Source organism: Lynx rufus, unplaced genomic scaffold, assembly GCF_022079265.1.
Source record: "Lynx rufus isolate CCGP_SWC_20201006 ecotype Redwood Valley unplaced genomic scaffold, mLynRuf1.p SCAF_4, whole genome shotgun sequence".
Classification (NCBI taxonomy): Eukaryota; Metazoa; Chordata; class Mammalia; order Carnivora; family Felidae; genus Lynx; species Lynx rufus.
In genome coordinates this window covers 54,290,998-54,307,618 of record NW_025814856.1, presented here as the reverse complement: position 1 = coordinate 54,307,618, position 16,621 = coordinate 54,290,998, and the positions used below count along the sequence as shown (strand labels likewise).

General features: G+C 37.0%; 1 protein-coding gene and 1 non-coding gene across 2 annotated transcripts in view; one reads left to right on the top strand and one right to left on the bottom strand.

Moving 5' to 3' along the window:
- Positions 1-16,621, top strand: part of TMCC1 (transmembrane and coiled-coil domain family 1) — a 191,412-nt gene that overhangs the window by 13,466 nt on the left and 161,325 nt on the right. The gene's annotated exons all lie outside the window — the stretch shown is intronic.
- Positions 10,338-10,441, bottom strand: LOC124525204 (U6 spliceosomal RNA). The gene has a single exon (XR_006965427.1). It is a non-coding gene; the product is annotated as a U6 spliceosomal RNA (small nuclear RNA).

Here is a 16,621-nt window from a genome sequence, read left to right as displayed (position 1 = left end):
ATAGTGGTCCAGAAGTCAAGTGTACAGTTTATGGTATAAATTGAGATTATCATTAAGTAAATGCTTTGAAATTTCAATGTAGTATATAAATGTGCCATGGTATTAGGTTACTGTTAATGTTTAAAAATAGAGTGATAACATCAAGGGGGGAAATAGTAGAATTAGGGGGGAGAAAGGAGGCCTTCAGATTCAGAATAGGCTCATTTAGTTGGGTTCCCTCAAGTTTTTATCTACTATAATCATTGTTTTGTGGTGAGTCAAACTTTTAAACACTCAGATTACTTGTAATATTAATTGTCAGATTTTATATCTCATCCTCAAATAGAAGAGTGGAAAATAATTGTCACCTTAAAGTTTGCTTGATTATAGTGGAGAACAGTTTAAAAAGAAAAAGGCTTCTGTCCTGGATTTGCCATTTACTAGCTGAGGTATTTTAGGCAAGTTACTCAACTGTCTGATTTTTAGTGCTCTTGCCAACTTTGTTCTTTGAATCTATGATATAGAATATGAAAAATTGTACAGATGAAAGTACAGAGCTGGCGAGGGCACTGAGAGCTTCCATGATGATGTCTCAGTTTATTTTCTCTTCTTTTATATCTTATTAAAATACTGAGGGATCAGAAATATTTTTTGCCATTGTTTGTTTTTCATACATTTGTGTTCAGTAAATGTTTATTGAGTGTTTGACCTAATGTTGTTTTTGGCCAGTGCTCTACAAACTTTTTCTGTAAATAGTGGTAGTAAATATTTTTGACCATCTGGTCTTTGTCACTACTCAACAATGCATTGTAGCATGAAAGCAGCCTCCCACAATATGTAAACCAATCTGCATACCTGGGTTTGGCTGTAGTGGACAGTATCAGGCCATGGCCCATACTTTGCCCACTCCAGATTTAGGTGCTGAGAATATATGAGTGAATAAAACAAGTAAAGAATATTTTCCCTTGTCAAGTTTACTATATAGTAAGAGGAGGTAAATAAAATGTGCAAATAAAATACAGTTATCTCCCACTTCTCAAAAGTTAACATTAAGCTTTTGCTTTTGTGTTAGTGTTTATTTTGACTAACTGAAAAAAATTTGAAGAGGATTTTTGCTTTTATGAAAAAAGGCAAAAAGTGACAGTGGCACTCAGCATTTGTTTTGGAGTGAGCAGTTACAGAGGGCACAACTCTAGCAGCAAAAGTAGCACTGCCAAGCTCCTTTCTTGGGAACTACATTTAGCATCTCAGCATCAAGCTGTCATAGCCTTGAACTGGATCTGTGAGCAACTGTGCTTTATCTCAATTTATTTTGTGCATCTGTTAGCAAGATGTGTCCTAGGGTATCAGAAAAGCCTAAGGTTATTTTTTTTCTGCGAATGATCAAAACTTTTTTCATATAAATTAATGGTAATTGCTTCTTTGCTTTATGCCATTTCAACTTACAGAAATTTTCATATGAATGCTGTATTTTGGATAGTGTGAGAAATCTGTACACAATAGGACAGTTGTGAAAGGAAGTGAATTCTAGGGCAGGAAATTTTAAGCAGAGTGGTCAAGGAAGACCTCATTGATACATGGGCACAGACCTGAAGGATAGGAGGAAGCCAAGAGATATCTGGGGAAAGAATAGGCCTGGCAGAGGGAAGAGCAAAAGAAAAGGTCCCTAAAGCCTATAGTTAAAGAAATTGTACTGAAATTGTTTTCTTTCTTGGCATTTTAATGGGAGATGATCGATGCACATCAAAGCCATAAGTCATAACCTCTTGTCTGTGTGTGCCAGATGGGTGAGGAACAATACTTGGAACAATTCCTAGAATTTGATTTACGTGGATTAAATTTATGTTGTATGATTTAAATGTTAATACTTTTTGCATTGTTAAAAAATTCAACAGAGTAAAATTAAAGTTCTTTCTGCCTTTATTCAACAATTCAGTGATTTGGGCAACATCTAGTGTGTGACAAATAGAAAGGAGCTCTAAAGAGCTGTACAAAGTGAAAGATTTTATATTTATAGACAGAAAGGAACAGAAACAAGGAAGTTATACTAGGCAAAAAAGCAAATTGACTACATTACTTTTCCTTAGGGGGTGGCAGGGGGTCATCAGGCAGATTACCTGACTAATACTGATCAGGTAATTCCTGATTGGTTGGTTTATGAGTCCCTTTCTGGGAGAGGTAAAACTGTAATTAGATTCTCAGTTGGGTAATGTGGGGCTTAGCATAAGTGACTCCCTTTTGGGCCAGTTATCTTGTTTTTAATAAACTTAGATGCTTGTATGTGGCTTTTAGAATAGTCTTGTCAATTGCCTAGTCTAAGGTATAGTTTCAGGTAACCTTTTCTCCCCAAGTGTATTTGTCCACTTTCTCAAATTCAACTTATGTACGTACATGACTCAGACAAATTTCTGAATATGAAAATTGAAGTTATTTTTCATTAAGTGGGCCATTTCTTTGTAATAAAGCCTTTTTATTTCACCAGTACAGCTATCTCTTAAGTACCCCTGACTTGGAGATTAGCACTTTGAGAGAAACGAGTTATAAATTGTGTTATAGCCTTATTCTCAAAGACCTTACAGTCTTGGGGTGGCAAGATTTACATAAGTGGCAATTAAAGAAGCAGGGTGATGTGGTGTAATCAAGTCCAGAAGTCAGAGGCCTGTGGTTTTAGATTCTAAGAATGTCTTATTGCTCTTATTAAATATCAGTGTGACCTTAAACAAATTAAACTCCATAGGTTTCATTTTCTTCATTTTGCACATGAGGTCATTGTACTGAGTAATATTTATTGTTACTTCTAATTTGAAAATGCCACAAGTTAAACTTGGGCTTCCCAGTCTTTTTCATGACACACATAGAAAATTTAAACATCTGTCCAGCACACCGGGGTAAAGTGATGACATGTTCATAGCCAGGGTAGTTGATCTAGTTACTCTAGGTTCTGCTTGCCCACCTGGAGGTCTGAGGGTGATCAATATCTACAGCATACTTACAACTCATCTTTGTGGCTAAAATCGTTAATAAGAGAACAAAATATAATCAGTTGTTACTGAGTTAAGGGCGGTAGAAGTTCAGAGAAGGGAGAGCTAAGTATGGGGTCCTGTTATTGACAGGGGCTTTATAGAGCGTGTGCTCCTTGGAGGATGTCTTAGGAGTATGAGGCACAGTAAGGGTAAATCTTCATCCTAGGACAACACGATACATGCAGATTTCAAGTTTCAAAATAGCTCAGATGTGCTTTAAAGAAGAAGGGGAAAAGAATAAAACCAAACCCCAATTGTGAGTCTCTAGAGAGCTAGGACCATGTATTAGTTATCTTTATTTCCCACATAGAACCCTAGGGCCTAACCAGTATGAGGACTGGTAAAACATTTAGAGGAAGTAATGAGAGATAAGATTGGAAGAGTGCACGATTATGTGTAGCTGATTTTTAAAATGTCAGTTTGGGGGGGGAGAGAGCTTTGATTTAGCATTATAAATGTGAAACTAAATAATTCTAATGATGTGATTAGAAGCAGGAAGCCCTCACTATAGATTTTTGAAAGGAGGTTTGCATGTTGAAAATGTATATTTAAAAAAAAATTTTTTTTTTTTTTTACATTTATTATTTTTGAGAGACAGAGACAGCGCAAGCAGGGGAGGGGCAGAGAGAGAGGGAGACACAGAATTCGAAGTAAGCTTCAGGCTCCGAGCTGTCAGCACAGAACCCAACACGGGGCTCGAACCCACGAACCATGAGATCATGACCTGAGCTGAAGTAGGATGCTTAACCGACTGAGCCACCCAGCCACCCCGAAAATGTATATTTTTTAATAGTTATGTTCAAGATGGAATAAAAGAGGAAAAAAAATAGCTAAGGTATCAGAACTCAGTGGAGCTGAGCTACTGTCATGTAGCGTAACCATTTACCAACAACATTTAATGATTTATTTCTATGGGAAAAGTCATTTTGAGTTTCATTGTTAGAAATGGTTTGTAGATTCCCAGACTGGCCCCAAAATTCCATTCCTACAAAATCTAGGTGAAATATTATACCCTATTTCACAATTACAGTGGTAACTAAATAGTGAAAAAATACTAATCAGTGCTATTTAAATACACTTTATTTTATAAAACAGTAACAATAAATGATAATATAAATTATTAATAAATATATAATAAATTATATATATAATTATGAGAAAAGAGTAAGCTTAATTAAAGAGGAATGAGAAGGTAGATGCAAACTTAGGAAGCTTATGAAGGGAAAGTCTGAAGCTAGCATCCCAGTTCTCTGTTAAGGTTACTCTGTTAAGGTTAATATCACTTCAGAGCTCACTGTATCATTTTCCTGTTTATGGGTGAATTTAGAAAAAGCGTATACCTAGGGCACCTGGGTGGCTCAGTTAAGTGTCCGACTTCGGCCCAGGTCATGATCTCATGGTTCGTGAGTTCCAGCCCCGCGTCAGGCTCTGGGCTGACAGCTCAGAGCCTGGAGCCTGCTCCAGATTCTGTGTCTCCCTCTCTCTCTCTCTGCCCCTCCCTAGCGCGCGTGCGCTCGCTCGCTCGCTCTCTCTCTCTCTCTCTCTCTCTCTCTCCGTCAAAAATAAACGTTAAAAAAAATTTAAAAAAAAATACCTTTATTAGGCTGCTGTTAGGGAAGTTTTGTGGGTTATTTACAGTATTGTATGGGCAGAGAGGAGAATTTTTTTGTAATGCCTGGCTCGATCTGGGAAATAGAGAAAAGAGGAAAGGGTTGGGCAAGCAGGCAGCATAGAAGGGGGAAGTAGGGTTACTCTTCCTGGTAATTCCCTCTCTTTGGTGGCTAAGAGCCCAAGTATTGGGAGGATTTCACACTGAAAAGGCTAAGCCAACTTGATAGAATCATGGTTTCCAGGTTTACGTATGGATTTTCCATGCAACAGAATTGGATCGCTGTGGGCAAAGGACAAGGGAAAGGCATTGCCACCTTTCCTCTGTACTGGAGGCCCCATGTAGCACTGCCCCAGCTGCTTTCTTTGTCTCCAGGCTGGCACCTCAGGAGCAGAAAGAGCTTTAGAATGCTGTCCCTCTTGGCCCATATTTCCACAGGTGGAATGGGGACAGAGACTGCCCAAAGGACTTCCCAACCAAGGCCATCTCTGGAAGAGGCACAGAGAGCTCAGTGCCTGCTACTGTCTGGAGTTCATCTTTGAATTAGCTCACCCATTCTTTCTCATTCCCAATCTCATTCTTAAAGTTATTAAAATATTAATATAGATTTAGAGCTTGTGGATTTAGAGCAGGGTATATAAGTAAGGGATTCTGCCTCCTTGGTAAATCACAGCAGGATAGCATCCAGCTGTGTTCATATGAAAGGGAGATTTCTAAGATTGAATTAGTTGAGTAAAACCTGAAAGGAATATTATTCTCCCAGAGGGGAAGGAATGAGGTGGTGGGAGGAGTAGTTCTTGTTACTGACCACCAGGTGGTGCCCCTAGGCCAGGATCAGTAGGTGGAGATGAGGGGATAACTGTCCTACTGACAGGATGTTAATAAATACAGCATGACTTGAGAAGTAACAGGAGATCATTACAATATGAGCTAGATTGAGTACAGTGACTGTGATATAGTAGTAGGTGCTCTTTGTAAATATTGAACTGAAATGATAATTGTGGAAATGAAATAGATAATAGAAGAGTAGGTAGGATTTAATGACGGCTAGAAAAAAATTAATGGCAAACAAAATTTAAAACCTGAAGATTTGTTTGGGAGAAGTTGTAAGACAGTGCCCATTTTCCCACAAAGCAGCTGAAAAATTATAATTTTTTTCTTTCTTAATCTTTTTTTGTCCAAGATTTTATTTAAATTCAAGTTATTAGTTAACATATAGTTTAGCATTGGTTTCAGGGGTAGAATTCAGTGATTCCGGAAAACTACAGTTTTTGCTGAACACCAATTGATATTGCTGTTTTCTATGTATTTAGTATCAGGCAAAGGGAATATTTTATTTCCTGTCAAGGGAATACTATGAGCTTGGAAAAGTGGGGTTAAATCAGAGATGGAGATGTATTTGGCTTTTGAGTTGTTTTCTGTTAAAGGTACTTTACAGAGCATAACTTAGTTGCCAAAATAAAGAACTTTTAGATTTATTAACCCTCATTTAGAGGTTCAAAATGTGTATGTTTCCTTTATTATAGTATTTTATGTAGTGGCCCAAAAGATGTTTTGATTATCCATAGTGATCTTAGGTTGACATTTAATATGGTTGTCATAAGAATGAAGGTACAGGTAAGGTGTTCTTGAACTTAGTAAATTTGATTTTGCAAAGTTATCATCATAGGGTCCCTTCTAAAAGTTTTTTTGTTCATTTGTTTTAATCTGAGTTACATTCCTATGTTTGGAACAGCAGCTTTTGTGATGAAGGCTCTACATAATACAAAGTTGTGTTCACTCTTTAAGTTAAATCTAACCTCTTTTGCCTTTACATTACAAAATAATTAGACCTTTAAAGGAATATGTGACCTCACTTCTGCTTTTCCTTTATATTCACGAGGCAATATAGCCTTGAATGTTAGTTGTGAGGGAACAGAAATTTGGCATCTAAAATCCACTACTCTTTTTGTTTGAATTGTTGAACTGTCTTCCCTTGTGACTATTAGCTCTCAAAGACTCATAGGTAGGTAAGTAGATAGAAGGACAGACCAGGATCATGAATTATATAAGGTAATCACTAGAACAGATGGGAGGTTTTTTTCAGAAGTCATAGCAATTGACTTATTTTGATGTTACATTGTTCTGACCTGTGATCTTGTGAGTCAGCGGGAGCAGACTATATTTCACTTTGGAGTTTTCATACTTTATATTTGCATTGATTTGTGTCTCTCATTTTATATATAGATGGACTTTGAAAATACCCTTTTCCTAAGTAGAATCATTTTAGATATATAAAAGATATTTGATTTTAAAAATTAATCTTATGACAAGTCTCTTTGCAAAAAGAATTAGCAAGGATTTATTGGTTTAGATATTATAAAAATATTTATACCTGCTGCCAAAGATCAAGTCAAATATTTAATTAATTTGAGAGAGGGAGGAGGGGAGGGAGAGAGTACATGTGCATGAGTGGGGGAGAGGAGCCGAGGGAGAGAGAGGGGGAATCCCAAGCAGGCTCCAAGCTCAGCACAGAGCCTGACACAGGGCTCAATCTCACAATCCTGGGACCATGACCGGAGTTGAAATCAGGAGTTGGACACTCAACCAGCTGAGCCAGCCAGGCATTCTTCAAGTAAAATATTTATTAAGATCTGACAAATATATTTTATTTTGTCATAGTAACATCTTACTGGGGTAAGGAGCCCTGACTCAGATTGCACAATTGTAATACTGAGGAAGTTAAGAATTCAGAAACTTTGGGTTACAAAATGAGCCACTTGTGACACATTAATTTCCAGCCATTAGATCCCTCTCTCTGTTGCTAAGTGATTAGCAAGACTCATAGACTGCTAAGCTTTAGGGACAGTCCTAATCAAACTCCTCATTTTACAGTTCATTTTTACAGGTCTGAAGATCTTAAAACTTGCTTGAGGTTATACAGCTAATGAGTGATACCAGCTCCAGATCCCTGGATTCCTTCTGATTCTGTGTTTAGGGTTTTTGCCTTTTTATCCTGTTGATCATGTCAGAAAATTGAAGAATAACAGTTCTGTCAAGCAGGAGAAAGGAAAAGGTGAAAAGAAAGTTTTTTCTTTTTCAAGATATTGGTGACTAGATCAGCTTGTTTGAATGAGGGCAGAAATCTAAGAGCAGTGACAAAAACTGATTTCATTACTACCTTTTCAGTTTCTTTTTTTTTTTTTTTTAATGCTTATTTATTTATTTTGAGAAAGAGAGTGTGAACAGGGGGAGGGGCAGAGAGAGAAGAGAGATAGACTCCCAAGCAGGCTCCGTTCTGTCATTGCGGAGCCTGACTCACACAGCCTCGATCTCAGGAACCTGGGAGATGTTTACCTGAGCTGAAATTAAGAGTCTGATGCTTAACCAACTGAACCACCCAAGCACCCCCTACCTGTTGGATTTCTTATGTTATCACTTTTAAATAATTCTTGTTTTCTTTTTCAGATGAGTAGCAATAGAAATAAAATTATAATGATTCCTTAGAGTATCTTAATACTGTTCATCGTTAAAATACGAGCAGTGACATTCTGGATTCTCATATATCTAAAAAAAAATAAGAAAGTAGAGTAATTAATTATTTACAGGACCCTAAAATAAGGCCTTTTCTATTTACTGAGATAACCAGTTAACCATACAGTCTCTATGGAGCTATTTCTGCATTGTGAGGTTGGGGGTAGGGTAGAAAAGAGAACTCATGATTGTAGTCTCACGTTAACCACAAAATAATGTTGGAGAATTATAGCTAAGAAAGGGGGATGAAGGTAAGAACCATCCCTCCATCATCTTTCTTATTGCTTTAAAATACCAAGAAACCTGCCCTGAGAATACTGAATTTCAGTGACTCATTCAGTGATTGAGAATCTTTTCCACATGGTTGTCCATGATATTTGCAAGAATGTTTTGTGGAAATGAATTTGTTTTAATAGTATTATTTAGGATTGTACTCAGCTTATCAAGTATCTGTACAAGACCTTTTTCATGTATATACTGTAATTTATATTGCATGTCAGCTTTTTGAAGTAGGTCTGATCTCCTGGTTTTGTTTTGTTTTGTTTTTTTCACAAATAAAGTAATTAGGGCTAGGCAAAATTTCAAACTTGTCTAAGACCAGAGAGCTAGTACATGGCTAAGTCTAATTTTTTTGTTCATTTGATTATAGCACATATGGCTCAATAGTGTACATTTTTATCATGTACTTAATGTGAGCAGTGTAATATAAAGGCAGAGGGTATAGAAGATCTTAGAAGGACCTAGACTGCCAAAAAGTTGGTTAACCTTCCAAGTCTTTGGAAGATCCATCTAAGGAGACTAATTTTCCTAAAACACCTAAGGGAAAAAAAAAAAAAAACAAAAAATCAATTGGTCTTAGAAATCTAAAGTAATATTTGAAGCTTGATAATTAACTCTTATAGTAGAAATGAATAAAGTAGAAATTTAGATAGAAGAATAGAAGTTTCCCATTACTTTCCATATCCACTATCAAAAGGCCACAGTGAAATTGTTGTAATTCCAGAAGTCACCACCTCCAGAGTCTAACCTCTGAACAGTACCTGAAAGTAGGAACTGCAAGGTTATTTATTTATCTTTGCTTCAGGTAATCTAATTGGCAGATAATGTGACAGTAGCAATGATTCTTTTTAATTCTGTGTTTTTGGTGTTGCTTCTCCTGCCAAGTTGCTACAACTATCTGAGGGGTAAGACAAGAATTCTGGAGCATTGTACGAAAGAAAGTTCCACTTATCTTTTTGAACCTTTCATTAACACAATATCTTAGGTTGGAAGGGACTTCTATAGTCATTTTACTCGTCTCTGTAACATTCTTCCCAAGTGGTTATCTGGCTTCTCAAAATCTCCCAAAGAAGCCCATTCTACCAGGCATGCCTCTGTTAGACAAATCTAACATATTAAACTGGAATCTGTATTAAATTGCATTGCTTCAGTTAGGGCCAGTCACAGTATGTAATGCCTCTGCAGGCATGAATTTCTTTCATAATGTGTGTTTCTGAATAATCCCTTCTCTAGGCTAATAATCTCTAGTCTTTAGGATATTTTTTTTCTTTCTTTCTTTTTTAAATGCTTATTTATTTTGGGGGGGGGGGCGGGGGGGGTGGCAAGAATCCTGAGCAGGCTCCATGCTGTCAGTGCAGAGCCCAACATGGGACTCAAACTCATGAACCCAGAGATCATGACCTGAGCCGAAATCAAGAGTCGGACTCTTAACCTAATGAGCCATGCAGGCTCTCTTTCTATTTCTTAATTCAACAAATATTTATTGATCCAGGCATTCTAAATGCTAGAATGCAATAATGTTTACTATAAACACTGTACTGTGAAATATTACTGTCTCTGTTTTATAAGTGAGGAAAACAGAAGATTGAGGTTGAAGTGACTTACCAAGTTCACACAATTGGTTAGAAATTTACTGGATGTCAGAACCATGCATAGCTCCAAAAGTCATGCTTTGACCACTACTCTGTTGTTGTGGGTCTTGCCAAGAATAATCACATATAAGCCTAGAGTAGATAAGTTCAAGAAGAAGGTTGGCCTAAAAGAATGGCTTAAAAGTACTTCCTAGGTATGAGATTATGGGGATTCTTGGGATGCTAGATGAATTTGGAGTCTTCCTGGGCTCCATTGGAAAACTACACATCAAGTAAATTCTTGACAGTCACAGATCTAAATTTGTGGTTTCAGCAATTCACTAAGGACCTCAGAGGTCCATGACAAATAGGGAATGCTTCACAAATTTCAATGTCATCCTTGTGCATGGGCCATGCTAATCACTTGTATTGTTCCACTTTTGTATATATGCTGCTGAAGCAAGCATGGGGCTGTTCTTGCACATCATAATTTGGAATATTTAGTCATATTGGTCCATCAGCTCTTGATTATTCCAGTTCTTCTGTATTCTTCTTAAATGGTGGTGTGCAGAACACAATATCCAGATATGTATTTAGCAGGGACTAGAGCTGAGCTATCACTTCCTAATTCTAAGGTGCTGTTCTGTTCTTTCAATGTACACAACTCCATTTTGAAATTGTTTTTCCTTTTTACAATGTGACTTTTTTTCATAACTTTAATTTTCATTTGGTGAAATTCGTAGAATTTAATTCAGCACAATTGAAATTTTTATAGATAGTGCTTTAAAAATACAGATGCTTAGTAATTTTGAGAATGTTAGAAAAGAACACTTTCTTGAAAAACTTATCTGTTTCTAAAATATTTGCTTTTAAGAGTAAAATGCTTTCAAATTATATCTTCTTTTAATACAGTATTAAGGGTGGAGAATGTCACTTAATATTTCCTACCTTCAGCACCTAATTTGTCTTATTTTATATTTGTAGTATTATTTAATGTATGGCTGTATTTTTGTGACATTTTTAAAAATGCAGTCATTTATTATACTTAGATCTTCAGGTACATTTGTTTTTTAATCAGTGCTCAGTTCTTTTTCATAAGGTGTTTTCTTTAATGTCTGGTGATACTTGAAATCCAAAGAGGTTTTGTCTTAAAAAAAAAAAAAATTTCTAGCTCGAAATTCAGCTTACTAAGGTAAAAGAAGTCTCTGGGATTGCAATAAATTATCTCCCAGGAAATCAGATGTGATGACAGAGGAGTGGTCTGGGTCTGTAGGGGCCTAAGAAAAAAAAGTTATTGTAGTTGTTGTTAGCCATTTATTTCTTTTTAGGATGGTAAGATAGAAAATGTTGTTTCTCTAGCATATTTGTGTTATGATGTTTCTATACTTCACATAGATTAAAAAAATTAAAATTTTTTTTAATGTTTGTTTATTTTTTTTTTTTTTAATTTTTTTTTTTCAACGTTTATTTATTTTTGGGACAGAGAGAGACAGAGCATGAACGGGGGAGGGGCAGAGAGAGAGGGAGACACAGAATCGGAAACAGGCTCCAGGCTCTGAGCCATCAGCCCAGAGCCCGACGCGGGGCTCGAACTCACGGACCGCGAGATCGTGACCTGGCTGAAGTCGGACGCTTAACCGACTGCGCCACCCAGGCGCCCCAATGTTTGTTTATTTTAGAGAGAGAGAGAGAGTGCAAACAGGGGAGGGGCAGACAGAGAGAGGGAGACACAGAATCTGAAGCAGGCTCCAGGCTCTGAGCTGTCAGCACGGAGCCTGACACAGAGCTCAAACCCACTAACTGTGAGGTCATGACCTGAGCCGAAGTTGGACGGATGCTCAACTGACTGAGCCACCGAGGTGCCCCTAAAAAAATTTTTTTTTTTGTATTTATTTTTGAGAGAGAGGGACAAGGCGAGCAGGGGAGGGACAGAGAGAGAGGGAAACACAGAAGGCTCCAGAGCTTGCCACAGGGCTTGATCCCACAGACTGCAAGATCATGACCTGAGCTGAAGTAGGCACTTAACCGACTGAGCCACCCATGTGCCCCTATATTTTTTAAAAGTAGTATTAGCACTTTCATTGAGGCTGTTAGAAAAATTTCATTCTACAGTGCAGAGTTGCAATCTTGAAAGCAATATTTGACATTTGGATATTGCTTTCCTGGTTTGGATGTGAATTTTTTTAGTTGGAGAGAAATTCTCATATTTGATTTCTGAGCCAGAGTCTTAATCAGATGTTGACAATTTAATTTGAACATAAGTCTTTTTAGCAAGTATCAGTAGCAGGGAATTAATTAATTTCCTGGCTTACTTGAGAAAGATGTCACTAGAAAGCTTTATTTATGATTTCTAAAGGCCCTCTGCTGATACCTTCTGGTATTGCTGAAAGTATGTTAGTTGAAATAACATGCCAATTGTTCTGCATTACACCAATGCTTCTTACTGCCTGCAGTGTGTTTTAAACACGGTTTTCTTGGTTATTCCTAATATAATTCCACCGTCTTATTTTTAATTACCAGCCAGGTTATGGGACTAATTCTTTTGTTTTTATTGAAGTATAATTGACATATGATATCCTATTAGTTTTAGATGCACATCATAGAGGTTTGATATTTTCATACATAATGAAATGATCCCTATAATAAGTCTAGTTACCATCTGTCATCATGCAGAGTTACTATTATATATATATATATATATATATATATATATAATATTATTGGCTATATTCCCTATAGCCCTATAGAGGGGATTGTACCTCTTAATCCCCTTCATCTGGTTTGCCTACCCTCAACCCCTTCCCCTCTGGTAGCCTATAGTTTGTTTTCTGTATCTGTGAACCAGTTGCTGTTTTGTTTGTTTTGTTTTTTAGATTCTACATAGAATTAAAATCATATGGTATTTGTCTTTCTGTCAGTCTTATTTCACTTAGCATAATATCCACTGGGTCTATTCGTATTGGTGCAAATGGTAATTCCACGACCTAATGTTAAAATAATAAAAGAAAGGCCATTAACTGTCAAGAGTAGTGAGTGGCTTCCAAATTATTTTGCCCACCCACACCTTTAGCATGTCTCCAGTATTTTTATGTTTTAAATTGTACAAATAAAATTGTTTCTATAAATTACATACATCATATAATATAAAAATTAAATTAAAAGGATGAGATAGGGGCGCCTGGGTGGCTCAGTCGGTTGAGCGTCCTACTTTGGCTCAGGTCATGATCTCGCAGTCCGTGAGTTCGGGCCCTGTGTCAGGCTCTGTGCTGACAGCTCAGGGCCTGGCGCCTGCTTTGAATTCTGGGTCTCCCTCTCTCTTTGCCCCTCCCCCACTCATGCTCTGTCTCTCTCTGTGTCAAAAATAAATAAATATTAACAAAATTTTTTTAAAAAATGATGAGATAAAAGTACAAACGGAAGTTACAATGTTTTCTTACCACAGTCCATTGGATTGTCTTGCATACATACTCAGGTGCATGTATATGAAAAGCATTTATATATACCTTAGGAATGTGATGCTAACCATAATATAAGAACAGATTTTACAACAGAACTGTCAGTTTTGAGGTAGGTTGCCTGGGGAAGATCAGGCAAAAGCTGGAGAACCACACACACATCATGCATGTTGTAGGACGTATCCATGACTCCAGTTGAGAGTTGGACTAAACAACCTCTGATACTCCTGAATTCTATGACTATAGATAGGAATTCATAGGTGGAGCACTTACATTTAAAACACTGTAGGAAACTTAGGCTGTGAATCTGGAACAGGACTAAACAGGAAATTGTTCAACTTCTTCACCCAAACCTGCTCAGAACTTCTGCTGTCTTTAGAAATTTGATGGGGTGCCTGGGTGACTCAGTCGGTTGAGTGTCTGACTTTGGCTCAGGTCTTGATCTCACAGTTTGTGGATTTGAGCCCCATGTTGGGCTCTGTGCTGACAGCTCAGAGCCTGGAGCCTGCTTCGGATTCTGTGTCTCCCTCTCTCTCTGTCCCTCCCCTGCTCACGCTCTATCTCTCTCTCAAAAATAAATAAACATTAAAATTTTTTTTTTAATTTGATGATTTCTGGGGTGCTTGGGTGGCTCACTCAGTTAAGCTTCCAACTCTTGATTTTGGCTCAGGTCTTGATCTCATGATTTATGAGTGCCAAGCTCTGTCCTGATAGCTTGGAGCCTGGAGCCTGCTTGAGATTCTCTTTCTCCCTCTCTCTGCCCCTACCCCGCTCGTGCTGTCTCCATTTCTCTCTCTCTCTTTCTCTCTCTCGAAATAAATAAACTTAAAAAAAAATTTTTTTATGGTTTCTGCTTCACAAGCTATCTCCACATAGGAAAAAGTTGTAAGTTTTTGTAATATCCTGACTATATAGGAGAATAAATCTGTAAGTAAGGAATTCCAACAATGAACTTTATCAACAGAGTTTTACTCTGCTTTAGTATACCAAATAAAAGGAGAGAGGCAGGGAGAAAACATGAAAGCAAGTTAAGGATGAACCATTATTTTAAAGTGTATAGTATCACAGTCCCTCTAAAATCTGTAGGTTACTAAAATAAATCTATAAGTACTGTTTCACTAAGAATAAGTAATTTGGGGGCGCCTGGGTGGCTCAGTTGGTTAGGCATCCAAATTCAGCTCAGGTCATGATCTCACAGTTTGTGAGTTTGAGCCCTGTGTCTGGCTCTGGGCTGACAGCTTGGAGCCTGGAGCCTGCTTTGGATTCTGTGTCTCCCTCTTCCTCTGACCCTTCCCCACTGTGCTCTGTCTCTCTCTCAAAAATAAGTAAACATTAAAAAAAAAATTTTTTTTAAAGAATAATTTATTCTGCGATGTAATTGAGTAGCTTCACTTTTTTAAGCTCAAAATTGTATTGCCTTCAAAACAAAACTTTAGCATCCATCTGCCCTTTTTCTTTTTTCTTTATGGTGAGGGGATGGTTTTGTGAAATCCAGCTAGCAAAGATAAGCCAGCAATAAGCTTACAGCTTTTTCACTGTACTTGATTTGAGTATTGTGGATGTGACTATAGTGCTACAGAGCACCTACTTAAGTTTCTTTGTTGTGGTGGTGATTTTCTTCTTTCCTGGTTGATGTAATACCCTGTTCTGTGTCATTGCTCACAGAGAGGCAGAAGCCCTTGTGCTTCAATGCATCTAAGAGTGTCTAGCATCATTAGAACTTGAGATTTTTTTTTTTAAATTTCTAATCCTGCATTTGTTGAGCAGATTTCCATCTTAGTAGCACTTTTTTTTTTAAAGTATAAAAGACACAAAATGAAAGGCCATTGGATGGCCTGTGGGATGTTCTTTGGGAGATGTTTTCTACAATTTTAGTGAAATAAAAGCTTATTAGAATATGATACAATCTTAGGGAGCATACACTTGGTTTATTAATAAAAGCCTCATATGTTGAGCAGCTATGCAAATACACAAATAACCACCATCTTTTAGTGTAGAAGTAGAATATCTTAAACATTGTTTTCTGGCTTTAGCTCACTGGAGGTTTTCCAACAACATTTAACTTGTTTTCAAACGATTGTAGATTGTGAAGGACACAACTATACATTCTTCTGGGTTAAAGAACAGTGTCTACGTTTTATACTGCTTGGAACTGTTGTCTGCTACAAAAATGCAGAACAGCTGAAGAAAACAATCTACCCATTTTGTTATTGCAACTGATTGTTTATTAGTGGAAATATTTCTTTGATAAATTTCTTTCCATTTTCCATATTCCTTGGGTGTCACAAATTGTCTTTAGAAGATTTGTGATGAGTTATACCAAACATTGAATCAAATTAAGTTTAAACAGATAAATACTCGTGAGGTTAATATATTCTTTTTAGGAATGTTCCTCCAGAGGGCCTTTGCAAATAAGGTGATCTTGCTTGAGTTTCTTGGTAGAAAGATGGAATCCAGGCTATTTTCTGTTGTTAGAAGTTTAGCTTTGTGAGAATGGGAATAAAGGTTTTATGATCTGATTATAGCTCAGGAGAATTTAGGCCATAGTATAAATTACCTGCCTTCGGTCTACATACTGGTTTGGGATGTATATCCTTTTTTTAAAAATTTTTTTTGCTCCTACTTCTATGTCATCTTTTGTTGCATTTGGGTGCAGAGATTTTTGGATTGGTACAGAAATCCAAGACAAGCTTGACTTTTGCTTCTTGTTTTCATCATTATAAGGATTTGTAGTTCTAGTATTTTACTAAATAAAATCAATTGAACAAACAGTTTTCTTATTTAGATGAGTCACACTTTGTCACATACAGACTAAGTTTACCAAATATGCGGTTTAACCAAATAGTTATTTTTTCCTTTTTTAGTGGGATTTACCTAATAATTAGGTTTAAAAAAAATAGCTGCCATTGAAACTGGCAAAAAGAAAAAAAATCTTTGCAAAAGCAATTGATGTTTTATATAAAGAAAAGACACTCCTGTATGTCTCTTCTTTACTATAGTACACAGTACACTTCACTTCTGATTAACAGATGTGTGGGTTTTTTCCCCCCACACCAAGCACTTCTCTGCAGTATCTGCTGGGTGTCCTACAGTTTAATGCAATAATGACCCTATCTGAGAAGATAGCTTCATATCCCACAGTTTAAGGGCATAGACCCACAAGACTGCTTCCCCTCCCTGTTTAGCTGCCAC